We start from the raw sequence: 14,413 nt of genomic DNA, 5'->3' as shown, positions 1-14,413 counted from the left end.
AAAGATGATGGAAGCACCACACCTCAGCGATTCCACTTGTTATGACTGATGTCACGTGTCACCATTTCCGGGTCGAGCACTTTATCAGATGCCAAAAGCAAACAACATACCGTGCTTATATATATACTCAGTGCACGGTTGCAATACCACCAAAATATCATAATCCTTACTTTTATCTCCCCTACTGAAATCTCTGGTGGCCAGACAGAGTGATTCATCTTTTCTGAATCATTTAAAAATACTGGTAACTGGGATGCCATAAGCCAAGTTAATGTGTACATTGTGAGTTTTTGAAAGCTTAAATTAAATGTGTGCTATAAATAAATAGTCCTCATTAACGGCTGTTAAGATTCTCATTCTCACTGAAACAGAGTTGAGGCTTGGACCCGGAAACATTATTTGTTACATCACAGCTTAACAAGCAGATAGGATCGCATCAACAGGTCAGTGCTGCCTCGAAATGGCAAACCTTGACCTTTCCATCAGAACATTACTGGGGTTAACTTTCATATAGAAGATCGCCTAAAGCTTCATTAAGAGAAGGTGTGTGTATGTGGTTGCAAAGCTAAACTCTGTGAACTGAAATGTTCTGAACAATGCAGGTGTTGATTTCTGTCTGTTAAGATGGCAAAATTGATGTACCAGTGAGATTTATAATTATAGTGTCTCATCAGTCAGTATTTGGGATTTACTTCATTTACTTTTTAGAGTTTTATTTTTGTTAATACTGCTGGTATAAACAAGTGACCAAAGACTAAATAATAATAATAAATGTGTCCAGTCAAGGTGCAGATGTAGCCTATCCCTCCAATCTTGATTAATGGATGACTGCAAATACTTCTTTTTTTTATATTTTCTTTTAATATTTAAGTATAGACTGCAATGTTTGGGTCTCACCCAGACCACAAAACTGATGGGAGCAGCTCCATTGAACAACAACAACTGGATTTAAAACCCTCAGAAGTCACACAGCTCATATCACCATCACTGTGAGTTACCAGAACCCTAAAAGACAATGCCCTCAGACTGGTTTTCCGGTGTGGTTCTGTTCACACGGCAGAGGTTTACCTGAGCTCACTTTAAGGTCGCCCCTGAAACATTTAAGGAAATGATTTTGGTTAAAAATTCTTAACCAAATTGTGTGAAAATAACCACATGTAGCAGTATACAACAGGACTGACAATTGTATTTTCTGCTGTATCAATGCAATCATTCTGAGTTTCCTGCAGTAGTCATAGTGAAACCTCTAGAGAAACTCATACCAAGAGCGAGAACAATCCAATTTGTGATGTGTGTGATTTTTGTGATTTCTGGGTCACTGCCAGTGCACTCTAATTGGGTTAGGGGACGGACGGGAGAAAGGAAGATGAGTGTTGAGATATATAGTAAGATGAAGGGGAGTGTGTGTGAGAAACTAATGCTACTGACTTAACATGCAAACAGACAAACAAAGTGTTGAGAGAGCAAGAGAGAAGAGGGATGAGTAGATAAAAGCATATGGGAAAAATAAGAGAAGATCCTGATTACCACAGACCTCTAGCTGCCTACAGATCACACACAATGATTGGCAGAGGAGGGGCATGGGAAAAAAAGACAAGAGCGTGGCAAACACAGCGCTCGAACAAGACACATACACATATATGCAGTGATGGCTGTCACTGTCCACGGACCAGCTGCTAGGACTTGTGTGATATAAATACACCACTGCTGTTTGGTGGAAAATAGCCCTGAGACTCCAGATCGAGAACAGGAAAACAGGTGGCAAATAAATGAAAGTTCATATGTTGTTTGTGTGATTGAGGAAACATCATGAACAGTGTATTATAACTCGGAGTGTAAATAATTGACAGTGATAGCCATCGTTCTCTGCGGTGTGTAGCGGCTCTGCTCTTCACAAACACTGCATGTGGCAGCTCTACTCTCCACACCACCACTCCATAGACAATAGTGCAGGAGCAGGACTCATTTGGTTCAGGCAGGCAGCCAGGCCACCACTCCTACTCTCTCTCCCGTCCTTCTGAACTCGCACTCTGGGACGACGGCTGGGTCCAAAAACAATACTGAACAGATCTGACCGTGAGGTCTGAGAAATCCTGATGAGAATGCTTCTACAGCATATGTTAAAAATGAGGGGTTATTGGATATGATTATATAATTCAAAGTCAAAGACTTAGTAATAAAGGATAACACAAGCTACAGAAATATATTTATTTTATCTTATTTTAAGATCACTTTCACCATGTCCAGTGTCACTCTCAACAAAAAGGATTTTTTCAGCCAGTCTGCTTGGCCCATAGCACTTATCCTGCTCAAATTTTTTTCACTTATCCTATGCCAAAAAATGAATGTATTTTTAATTTGCATAAATAAAAATAAGTGCATTTTTATGTATGTGATGTAATTTGTATACACAATTTTAAAATATTACACAATAATTAAATAAAAAAAATAATCATTTTAATTAACCATAAAACACACGCAAAAAAAATTTAAATAAAAATATATACAATTTAATTGTGTTTACATTTTCCAATAATTGCTGGCTCAAGTGGGACACACACATTTTTTCCTAATTGTTGAGCTGACACAAATGCACATGGAAAAATGGTCCTTTCAATACAAACAGGTGTTTTTCATTAAACAGATGACCTGTTTTTAAAGACCGGACTGCAGATGTTTTATATGGGACATAAAACTCTTAGCCATGAAAGACTTAACCAGCATTTTAACTTGATTACAAAAACTGATAATAGAATGGAAAAGAAACAGGACATTTTTGAAAATTTACCTAATCATATTTGCATAAATTTGCCTTAGTCACGGGGTCTTGGTGTAACTGGAGCAGAAAGGACAACATGGAGAGGAGGAGAGATATCAAGCATGCAAGCCCCTGAAATACAGAGCGAACCAGAAGAACTAGACAGAGAGACAGAGACGAAAGCTGCCTGCGATATTATTTACATGCCTAGTCAGCAAAAAATGCAGTCCAAGTTGCACAAGCACCATGCCAGCACATAATGACAGAGGGTACTGTACACCGAATCACTGTGTTGGAAAGACAGAAAGAGGGACAGAATGATGAGAGAGACAGAGAGAGAGAAGAGGTGAGAGACAGAGAGAGTGAGAAAAGCGTTACAAGGAGCCCCTAAAGAGACAGGAGGAGGAGAGCAGAGCGTGCAGATACAAACCGGGTCAGAGCTGCTTAGCTAATTGGGGCCAATTCGCTGCAGGAGAGAAATGTCGAACACCCCAAGTTGTGTACAATACTGAAAATATCTGAAATAAACTGTCCTACACAAACACTTACACAAAAACACACACAAGATATTGGGCACTAATGTGCTCACACACACACACACACACACACACACACACACACACACACACACACCACTTACTCTCAATCAAAACTCACACACGCTCTCTCTAGCTCCTCTATGTGAGGTGGATGACACACTGAGTAGTTCACATTTAAATCAGGTCAGTCTAGCTTGAATCAAATGGAGCAGACACACAGACCAGTTGCGTAACTGAAATGGTGGCATGTCTGCGTAACAGAGGTCTGCCTCCGAGTCTGACAAATCTAACTGACTCAGAGTTTATACATTGATGGAGCGCTTTAATTGAACCCACTGGATGTCTGTGTGCATAGATGATTGTCCTTTAGTATTAAAGTCTAGATCTGAGAGTTGACGCCACATCTTCTGAAGAGGTGGTTGGGCGGTTTTGTTTCTTTGCCTTGTATGCTTAGGGGAGTCTATTTGCAGGAGGACAGAGTGAACTACAGGGCCTGTTACAGTTCAACGTCAAACCTACAGCATAGCCTCGATTTGGTGGCTTATGCAGCACGAGCGTTTGCTGCTAGCTTTGGTGTGCCTGTTTAATACACTAGTTGCTGATTACAGAAGCAAACCAGAAGCAGATTTGTCTCAACTAGAGTTTCAATCATTTGGTTGTATTCTTTTTTTAATCTGTATCATATAATACATAATATCATTGACATATGTATATATATTTACATGCATGTCCTTTATGCTCACTAAAGTTGCTAAATTTAAAATAACCATAAGTAATTATTAATATTTCTAATATATTTATCATTACTCCAGTTTTTTAGTGTCACATGATCATCAGAAATCATTCTAATATGACGATTTGCTGCTCAAAAAACATTCCTTTTATTATAATTATTAATGTTGTAAACAGTTGTTTCATATTTTTTGTGGAATCCATGATTTGTTTTTCAGGATTCTCTGATGAATAGAAATTAAAAAACAGTTTAACAGTTTATTTGTGTTTATTTATCAGTGCTTATTTAAAAAAAAAAAAAAATTTGAACACTAGCATATACAAAATATATATTATTGTAATTTCTGGATCGCTAGGTTAATTTCATAGTTTATTATCTTCTTTGTTCAACCTGCTGCATTTGTAATCAGCCTCTCCCTTTCTATTAACTTGTATAACTCAACCTTTAAATAAAGAGGGCTAACTGTGCTGTGGTCTGGGTGTACTGTGGCTATCATGAAGGCCCTTGGCATCCTCCTACACTGCAGCTGAATCCAGCTCATCCAGGTCAGAGCCAGAGGGACCTACTCATGCACACACAGACAAACACACTCCAGGTCTGTACTTTGAAACGGCCTTGGATATGGCTGTACTCATACAATTAAGCAATCATGGGTAACAGATCGAAATCTACATGTCAGTCAGAGAGTCTGGCCGGTGTTGAGTTATATATTGTATGCGCATGACATTGCATGTCTGTGTGTATCGTTTACCTTTTCCACAGTGTGCCATCCACTACACATTTCAAACAAGTGTCCAAAATAAAACACTTCATTCTGGAATACCATCTAACATCACACAAGCACATCCATTATTCACTCACATCTGTGATCAAAAAATAATAATAAAAAAAAAAAAAAACAGCAAGCTGATCACAGTGATTGGTACAATCCAACAGATCTCCTTCACCTGTGTCTTCATTATACAGTCACACACGTGATGACACCAGATGTGTTCACTGAAGGACGGGGTGGAGAACAGGGAAGGGGTCTACGGTGGCCTCCGGAAAGGGAGTGCTGACATATTTACTGAAAAGGAGGTGATTTGACTATCTCTAAAATAAGGGAAGGGGCTGACCATAGAGGTGGTGTGGCTATCCCTGACTGGACCAATCATCCACACTCTCAATACAGGAAGCAGCTGTTCTAGTTAACAGTACAAAGTGAGGTGTGCGGCCTTACCGATTCTATGGGCTTGTCCAAAGACGCCTGTTCCAACTCCAACTGACCTTCCTCATACTGGTCAAAGTGATTTCCACCCTGAGAGGACAGAGAGACAGGGAAGATGATAGATTACAGCAGAGCAAACATTTCCTGTAAAAATTTACATACAAAAACTGCTAGCATTTTCCCTCTAAAAATCTAATTACATACAAAAACTGCAAAAATGAACAATCAGAAAAGAGACATCCAGTTTTTGTGAACCAATTTTTGGCTTCATGCTCAAGCTAAACTCCAGAATAAACGGATCATTCATGTGCCACGTTTCCCGACAGCAGGAATTTAATCAGATGAGAAAAAAATGAGGTCACCCAGAAAGGGAGGAGGGGTGATTTAAAGAGAAAATCTGCAGGCATTTAAATGAGATCGGGCAGGAATTAAATCTGCTAGTGCCACAGCTCAAATCCAAACCATTGGACCTCTTCGGCCTTTTGCTAGTGCCACAGCTCAAATCCAAACCATTGGACCTCTTCGGCCTTTTAAAGCTTGGGTCTATTACAATATAAACTAGAGACCAGTCTTAAAGTAACAGACTTTATGTAAGACAACTCTTTAAAGTTGCAATGTAACAGATACAGGGACAGATTTTTGAACCCCATATTGTCATTCTCATCTGAGTGTATCCAAAAAAAAGGGGGGTGAAGACTTGGATCTATTCATCATTTGTTGATCTGAATGTGATTTTGAGGTTGAATGTAAGAAGAGGTCAGGGTTTAAGTGGACTAAATGATTGAAGAAGTCCGAGCTCAAAAAATTAAGCATGTTTTTTTTTCTTGCTGTCTTCCCATTTAATTTTGAATTCAATTTAATGCTGACTTCGAATTCACCTGGAACTTTCCATCTTAATATATGAATATTAAAGCACATGAATTACAGGATCATGGCAAATGAGTAGATAGGAAATTGATTTAATACAAGCAGAAACCACTCAAAAAGACTGACAGCAGCTAAAACTGTTTAGGCTGTCAGCTGTTTTTGTACACCACCATGACTCTCCAGCTCTGTGTGCCATCACGAGCCTCTGCTACAGGGAGTCAACGCATCCCAAAGACAGGCCAATGACAAACACACACCCACCTGCATACACACCGCTTAAACCAGAACTGGCCACTACGAGATTCTGAAGAACAGTAATAAATTCACTCAACAACACAACGGTTGCGCTTGACATTTATTCGGTGCAACAACATTCAATAGCAAACTCCCACTTACATCCAACGGGAATACTGTGCGCTCTTACACATGCAAACAAAGAAAACACGCTCTCAGCAGGGTCACGATTTGACATGCCCCTGCTCTCTGACACAGCACAGAGTGTTGCAATACTGTGCTAGAGAGGAGAGATTTGTAGGCAGAAGGATTATGCAGAGGAGCAAAGCAATACCACGTATGACAGATGCATGTGGTGTGTTCAAAGGAAGGATGAGGCTACTATATCCTCCTCTCATCTAATCGGTTGGTCTTTGATTAAACTCTGACCCCGAGTCACTGCGTAAAGCTGTTAGGCATGAAACAGCACCTGTTCTGAGAATTTACACTCCACACTCACATCATCACACTAAAAAACAGTCAGTTTAAACATCAGGGGAGCAGCCGTCCCGCCCGAAAGCTTGCTTTGCGTTCACCCGAACAGCTGATGACCAGGGTCAGACTCATTATGAGAGGTCTGTATGAGCCCACTGCTCATCTACTACTGATGATAATGTGAAAAAGGCGGGCAGCAATCATGTATTATACAGCTCTCTAGAATACTTAACTCTGATTGGTCACTTGCTGCATTGAGCAGTCAAATATGAACAAAAAAAGTGGATATATCACTGCTGTCCATGGCAACATACTACTTACATGTCTCTAACAAATCTGCAGTCATTACAAATCAAAACAGCTCATTAACCCGGTGCGCGGTGTAGCCTGTATTCTTTCATATCAATGCTCGAAATAAACTACATGCATGCAATGTCGTGGTCAGTTAAGTCATGAAGTTACCAAAAAGGCGATTAAAGCTGACTTAAATCTGTGCATGCATGTTATATATTTTATATGAGTCACATTTAAGAAGATGTCTCTGAAATGGTTTTCAAAACTGTCCTGGAGCAGCCCAGCTCTGTCTCACTCATCTAATACACCCGATTGAACTCGTCAGCTAGTGTTTATCTTAGCACTTCCGTCAGTGAATACACAGCCTGCAAACTCTTAAATAAATATAAAAGAAATAATACAGTTAAACAAGAAAGCAGCCTAAATAAGAAAAGTTAAATACACAATGTCTACCGGATGCGAGCAGCACAGCATGACAAAATACTATACAACTAATTATAATAAGTGATGGCTACATTGGATGTGGCATGACAAGACAGATCCCTGGCAGTAAACTGCCTCGTCCTATTTATGAGGTACTGACACAGAGTTCAAATGTCCTGTGTGTGGACACTAGACAGACTCAACCTGTTGCGATGCGGCGGTGTCGCGTCTGGTGTAGACACGGTTCTCTGTTCCGCCACCAAGCAAGGGCGCATTAACAACCTGCATGCGCTCTCTTTGAAATAGGAATCGTTCAATCAGTAGACAACCGACGCGATTGTCACGGCGACCGTCACAGCCCTAAACCCATCACTTTGTGAGAGTTTATTAGAAAAGTATGTGCCTCTGCAATGAGAAATAATTCAAAATCTAACTTGGACTGCAGATAAATAACATTAAAATGTATATAGTAATATTAAAGGAACAGTTCACCCCGAAATAATGCTTTTCAATTTGAGACTAAAAGAACTGATCAAAGCCTAATTATGAGAAATAATTCCCGAAGGAAATGAGAGACAGACGGTGACACCCCCTGCGGAAGACCTTTCTGGGAAATACATTTCCATCCTGCACGGATTTTACTCTCATCCCGTCTGCTGGTAGCAAAAACATCTGCCCGGCGACAGCAGGATCAGTGACAGTTGAGTCCAGGCCCCTCAGGAGCCAGAGCTGAACTCATATCAGCACAACTTTGAACAGAAAGGACAACCACTGGGAGAGAATATGGCATGGGGCACATCGATCTATATCAAGCGCGAAGAAATCAACATGGAGGCTTTGCTCTAAGCGAAAAAGAAACAATGCATTTTTCAGCATGCACACAAAACCCTTGTTTAACTGCAGCCAAGACAGGAGCACAATGCAGAAATGTGACTGACAGTTTGTCTGTTGTGGATCAACCAAGCAGAACATGTGGCTCAGACCGCCTGGCGTGATTCATCAGACTTTAAGCTGAACTCACATCCCAAGTTCTGCAACTCATCTCTGAGATCCTGCACACACCTCAGCGCTGCAGCTAGAAAACACAACCAAACATGGAGAGAGAAACCGCCACAGCCAAGATAAATAATCCCACTCCATCACCCAATTAAAGACATCACAACCTTGAGCAAACTGCAGAACGCAACCCTGAACCAATCCACTTGAAACAGCATGGTGTCATGTCCAGTCTTTACATGAAAAGAATTGAGTCGAACTCAAACCAATACTGGTGAACTTATTTAGCCTCTTCAGGCTCACAAATAAAAATATGCAGTGCATTCGGTTGTTTGCCCGACACTGCACGTGAAAAAGCCAACAGTCAACTAAAGACAAGCGTGTGTCATAGACCGTTAGACTATGTCTGTTGCATAAAACAAGAGATTTATATAAACGTACCTCATGAATAAAGTTGGAAGGTGAAGCAACCAACACACAAAACTGACCGCTCCATCAAGACCTATAAGGAAGGTACACAGACCAGCACATTGGTATGCTGGCCACGGTCAGCAAGAGGCACTGCTGTCAAAGATAGAAATACAATGCAGATAAACACACAAAAACATCTGAATTCTCAATGCATCGCCTCGTCTAAGACAGAGATGAGCAAAAACGTAAAGGGAAAACCCAACGGAGAACAAGAACAATGACCACAGTTATGAATTTCTGAAAGTGACCTCTGTAGGAAGTCTATTAATATTTACTTTCAGTCTTCCAATATTTCATGGGCTTCGTTGTTATATTCCCCTTAACATGTCACAATCTGAAGTAGGGCTGCACGATTAATCGCATGCATTTGTCATGCGTGTCTCAACAGTAAAGCCGGTTCCGTGATTAGCGGTAAATGTCTGTCACCTGTTTTCAAACGGGAGCGGCAGTTAATACACAGAGCCGTAGTTCACTGACAAGCTACGCAATATTCTGTTCATAATTGAGATTAATCGCATTCGATTATGAACACGATATTGCGTAGCTTGTCAGTGAACTACGGCTCTGTGTATGAACTCCCGGTGCATTTGAAAACAGGTGACGGATATTTACCGCTAATCACGGAACCAGCTTTACTGATGAGAGAGTGAATGAATGAGTGTGTGTAAATAAATAAATAAAAAATCTGAAGCTTAACATGCTAAAATTCTACAAATTTGAGTGAATGAATGAGTGTGTGTAAATAAATAAATAAAACAGAGACAGTGTGCATGCAAAGGAACACATGTCTATGGATTTATGTAAGTTTTGCATGTGCAGAGTGGGTTATCTTATATATCTGAATAGGAAAAATATAAACTTCTTCTCAAAAGATTTTGTAAAGTTTAAAAAATAAGTCTCTTCTGGTCACCAAGGCAGCTCAAAAATACAGTAAAAACAATAATACTGTGCAATACTATTACAACTTAAATTTAGCCATTAATCCAGGCTTCAATGTCACATGAGCCTTCAGAAATAGTTGTGCTGCTTAATATTTTTGTTGAAAGCTTGATTTTAATATTATAAATGTTGAAAACCAGTTGTGCTACTTAATATTTTGTTGAAAGCTTGATTAATGTTTTAGGAATTTACAATAAATAAAAATTTCAAAAGAACATCTTTTACTTGAAACAGAAAATGTATGCGTCTCTACTATTTGACAAATGTTATGTGTTGTTGCTATATACAAGTACTGAAATCTTCTGAACACTAGTCTAACAAGGCTGGTGAAACTAAAAATTGGTCCCAAAAAAAAAAGCCACAGCCACAGCCATAGTGTCCAAACACTACTATGGATTGTTTAAAGAATAAACAAATGCTGTTAATTCTGCCGCCAACCCCTGACAAATTGCCAAGTCAAGGCTCTCAGCTGGCTGCTGGCTCTAATCTAAACTAAGGGCTTCACACTGTTCGTGGGCACTCTAATAAAAGCCTGTTTGTTCCTGTCAATGCTCCATGCACAGCCCAACTGGGTGGTTTTGGGAACCCTTCTTTCAGATGGGAGCTGGACAACATGGGCCATCTGCCTACACATCAGTGCAGGACAAAACTATCCCAGCCTTCAGATAACTCAGTAGAGAAACTTCCCACGAGGACCATTAAGGATTATATAAAGAAACCCTCAAGACAAATAACACCATTCATCAAGACAAAAACAACATTCCTTGTGCATTGCCCAAGAAGATCTACAGCACGTTTTCTCAAGAGATGCACAGAAAATGTTGCATGATTCACTCAATAAACCATTTAAACAAACCTATTTTATTTGACATGCCAACGCTCATCTGACATCAGCAAAATGCAATAAACAACGGATCTCTCTCATCACACTGAGTCCATGCATCAATAATACAGAACTTGTTACTGACAGGAAAGTATTATTTATACCCAGCTGCCATAACTTGCAAATCAGGTAGGCAAAATACAGAACAAAAACATGCCATTGTGAAAGAGACAAGAGTCAGTCTGAGACAAAAAAAAACAAAACAAAACAATGCCTGTATTATTCACATATAGACAAAACCGCGAGCATACACAGGACATGATATCACGGCTAACGTCCTAGCAAAGTTAAAGCACAGTTTTGACTAAAAAGACTTTTGATTCTATATAAACAAACAATTTACATTCGAATGATTAATATTACAGTCAGGTGGCCGTTAGTAAATGAGATATTTGCTCATATTCTTATGACTGAGGCGGTTATCTCTCAATGCCAGGCCAGCTGCGGTCATCCTATCAGCGTCAAAACCCCTTCTCAAATTAACAACATATCCCGTGAGCACAAGGGGTCAAATAACGACACTTCTCACACTGCAGCGGCCATCTGGATATTCACTGGAAAATTCTTAAAAATGTATGAGGTAACCTGGACAGCTCCCTGGTCTCGAGCTTGTCACTGCTAAAATCGGGACGATAGCGCTGTTGTAGTGTCGTAGAGGCAGCTCTAGCTCCGCGGCTCAAACAAATAATACCAAATTGTACAGCGCACTGCTCTCCAAGACGCACGGTTATGCAATATGTCTCGGACACGTGCAGCTCGTGCAGTATTTGTTACCTGGAAATCACGTTCTTCGTTGAATCTAGAGAATCTGTCGGCCATTTTTCTCTCCTGCTCGCCTCGTCTCCTGCGTTGTTCCTCTGTTGACTGAAACGCCCAGTAAAGTAAGCGGATGAGCGATAGACCAATGGCAGTGCGCCTGTGTTGATTGACGGGCTGGTGGCCAATCACCATTGGCTCTGGAATAAAGCGATTGAACAATCGCTGGTGTTTGTCTTCATAGCATGAATAGTAGAGTGTAGGAATACCGTGCATTTATTGCAAAAAAAAAAAATAAATTAAAAAAATTCTGGACACTTTTTTATAAAATGTAGGCATCCACTTTAAGATGTGGTTTATTGTTGCTAGTACTATTTTATATAAACCTTTTAACTCTCTGTTTATGAATGACCGAATAATTGAATTTCAATGACAATACACATTTTATTCAGTTTGTTATTTAAGATATTTTTTTGTTTTGTCATTTTATTGTATTATGTATATAGCATTTATCATTCACGTGATTCTTTGTTTCAGCTATCTTTTGTCGGTTACTATGAGGGCCCCCTCTGGTGCCAAAAAAAAAAAATCCCATTGGCTCACATGTTTGTCAAAGTAAAAAAATAAATAAATAAACACAATATATATATATATATATATATATATATATATATATATATATATATATATATATATATATATATATATATATATAATTAAATACACAACTTTGAATCAAATGGAAATCTCTTGACTCTCAATACTCCAGTATTACTTAAATTAAATTAAAACAACAACAACATTAGTGTAATAGTATCGTAATATGATAATTCCAACATTTCACCGATAAACAAACTCTTTTTAAAACACACATAAATTTAGCGCCAAGGTCCTGAGGTACTATGCTGTAAATTGGTCTTCATGCTTTAACCAGTTTGCACTGTCAACCATCTTTCTGAATGTGTAAAGTGAAAACGCAGTAGTTTTAAAGGTTATATAACATTTATAAGTGACGGAGCTTTATGTACTAAGTTAGTATAAACTACATCATAAAGGCCTTCAATGCACAGTATAAATTATAATAGATTTAGTCCTTCAGATAAGTCAAAACTGACAAATGTAGGTGTGTTTAAGGGTATTCTGTAGTCTTCACAAGTATTTCTTGCATGTAATTAATGGCATCACTAGTTTCAACAAACGTCATTCATACAGCATTGCTCATAGCTAATCAAATCTTTGTAAGTGTTTCTTCCCACAGCTGCAAGGCAAACAAAGTTTACTGTGGTTTTAGTTTCATCCAAAACCTATGTACAACTAAATAAATCATGATATAATTCAGTCAAAGATTAGGTCATTTGATCATAGACCAAATTCTGCAGAATCCAGGCCATTTTCTTATTCTAGCTAGGACGGGATGAGGCGGAGGAAACGGTTATGTCATGCTGGACATGAGTTAAAAAACATTCCTCAGGGTTCCCAGGCTGGCTGACTGTGGCCCAGTTTCAAAATTATATTACTTTCAAGTTTTTCCACATCCTCTCATGGGATGTGTCTTTGTCCAACCTCTGTGTCTGTGCGGCCCACTTTACCGGTAGATGGCGCTGAAGACCAAAACATTGCCATTATACCACTGAAAACTGTAGATTTATGCGCAGAAGATGAACAACAAATGTCATTTTCCTTAAAATGAAATCGAAAATGAAAGATCGAGCTTTCTAACTTTTTAAAAACCACCGCGGTTCAAATGCTGCGAGATAATCAACGGAAACTGTCCCAAATTTTTGAACAGGTATTAGTGGGTATGTCAATTTTATATTATTTCCCATTAAAAAAAAAATCTCAAATAAGTCAACAAAATGAAAGTTTAAAACGGTCTACATTGAAATCCTATATGCTATTTTACTGATGTTTTCATTATAATTTAAAAGAAAACAGTTTTAAGTCGATCTGTCCATGTAACGCCCACCTCAACTGCTTTCAGAAAACGTTACTTTCAGTATGAATCTTCAGGCGTGTGATGTCACATTCGTGAGTTTGGAAGCCTAGTGGACTGTCTGTCTAAATAGCCGCGTGAACGTGTGTGTGATGCCCAAACATGCTGTCTATGTAGGCAGCGTTCTAGGGTTTGACACGCGTCCCCTCGTCTTCCCTGTCTCAAAGCGATCAGAAGAGCTCGACAACGTCCGACTCCAGACACATTCCATTCTCCCGTCTTATTGAAAACAGTAAAGGTAAGTCCCCTTAACTTTAATGAATTACCCTTATAGTGTTCGTCACGAAGGCCTGTGTTTAACAGGGACACGAGCTGAATTCACTCAATTCTGTCTCGGAGGGTTTTTCTCTCCTGATTTTGTGCGAAATGGCGGAGGCGCGGAGGAGGAAGTTAAACGCTTCTGCCTTTCATCGTTTAAAAATGCCTCGACGCTTTTCTTCATGCCAGAACTCACGAACTTTCAAAAGATTGCTAATATAAATGTCTCAGAGATAATTAAGAGATAAGGAAAACGGGTTTTCTTGCACAGATCTCTTGGATGTGAAATGTGTAAGAAAAAAAAAAAGTTATGTTTCTCTTCAATATTATATGTAACATTAATTAAATAGCCATCATATGTTCAGTTGCTCAATTTTTTTCATTTCCCTTGAGTGTGCAAGGATCTAGTGTAGTACAGATCATATCCCCTTCATATACAGTACATCAGTGCAAAGTCTATTATCACGTGTTTAATGTCTGTCCTCGAAAGCCTTTATGTAATGAAATGGAAAAAGTGTTTAGTGTATTGTGTGTCTCTTGGTGGCAAAAGTGCAGAGGGGCCCCTGACAGGTATTCAGGGGGTGTGTT

The 14,413-nt window shown here is 39.2% G+C and overlaps 1 long non-coding RNA gene and 1 pseudogene across 1 annotated transcript; one reads left to right on the top strand and one right to left on the bottom strand.

Moving 5' to 3' along the window:
- Positions 1-2,765: 2,765 nt before the first annotated feature.
- On the bottom strand, positions 2,766-11,660 carry LOC122136501. The gene is made up of 3 exons (XR_006154179.1): positions 11,593-11,660; positions 5,250-5,327; positions 2,766-3,224 (listed from the first exon to the last, which is right to left on the bottom strand). It is a non-coding gene; the product is annotated as an uncharacterized LOC122136501 (long non-coding RNA).
- Positions 11,661-13,744: 2,084 nt separating this feature from the next.
- Positions 13,745-14,413, top strand: part of LOC109060827 — an 18,930-nt pseudogene continuing 18,261 nt past the window's right edge.

The sequence above is a fragment of the Cyprinus carpio genome, chromosome B3 (assembly GCF_018340385.1).
Source record: "Cyprinus carpio isolate SPL01 chromosome B3, ASM1834038v1, whole genome shotgun sequence".
NCBI classification, from domain to species: Eukaryota; Metazoa; Chordata; class Actinopteri; order Cypriniformes; family Cyprinidae; genus Cyprinus; species Cyprinus carpio.
The sequence above is the reverse complement of the archived record's forward strand: the minus strand, read 5'-3'. Positions and strand labels throughout refer to the sequence as shown.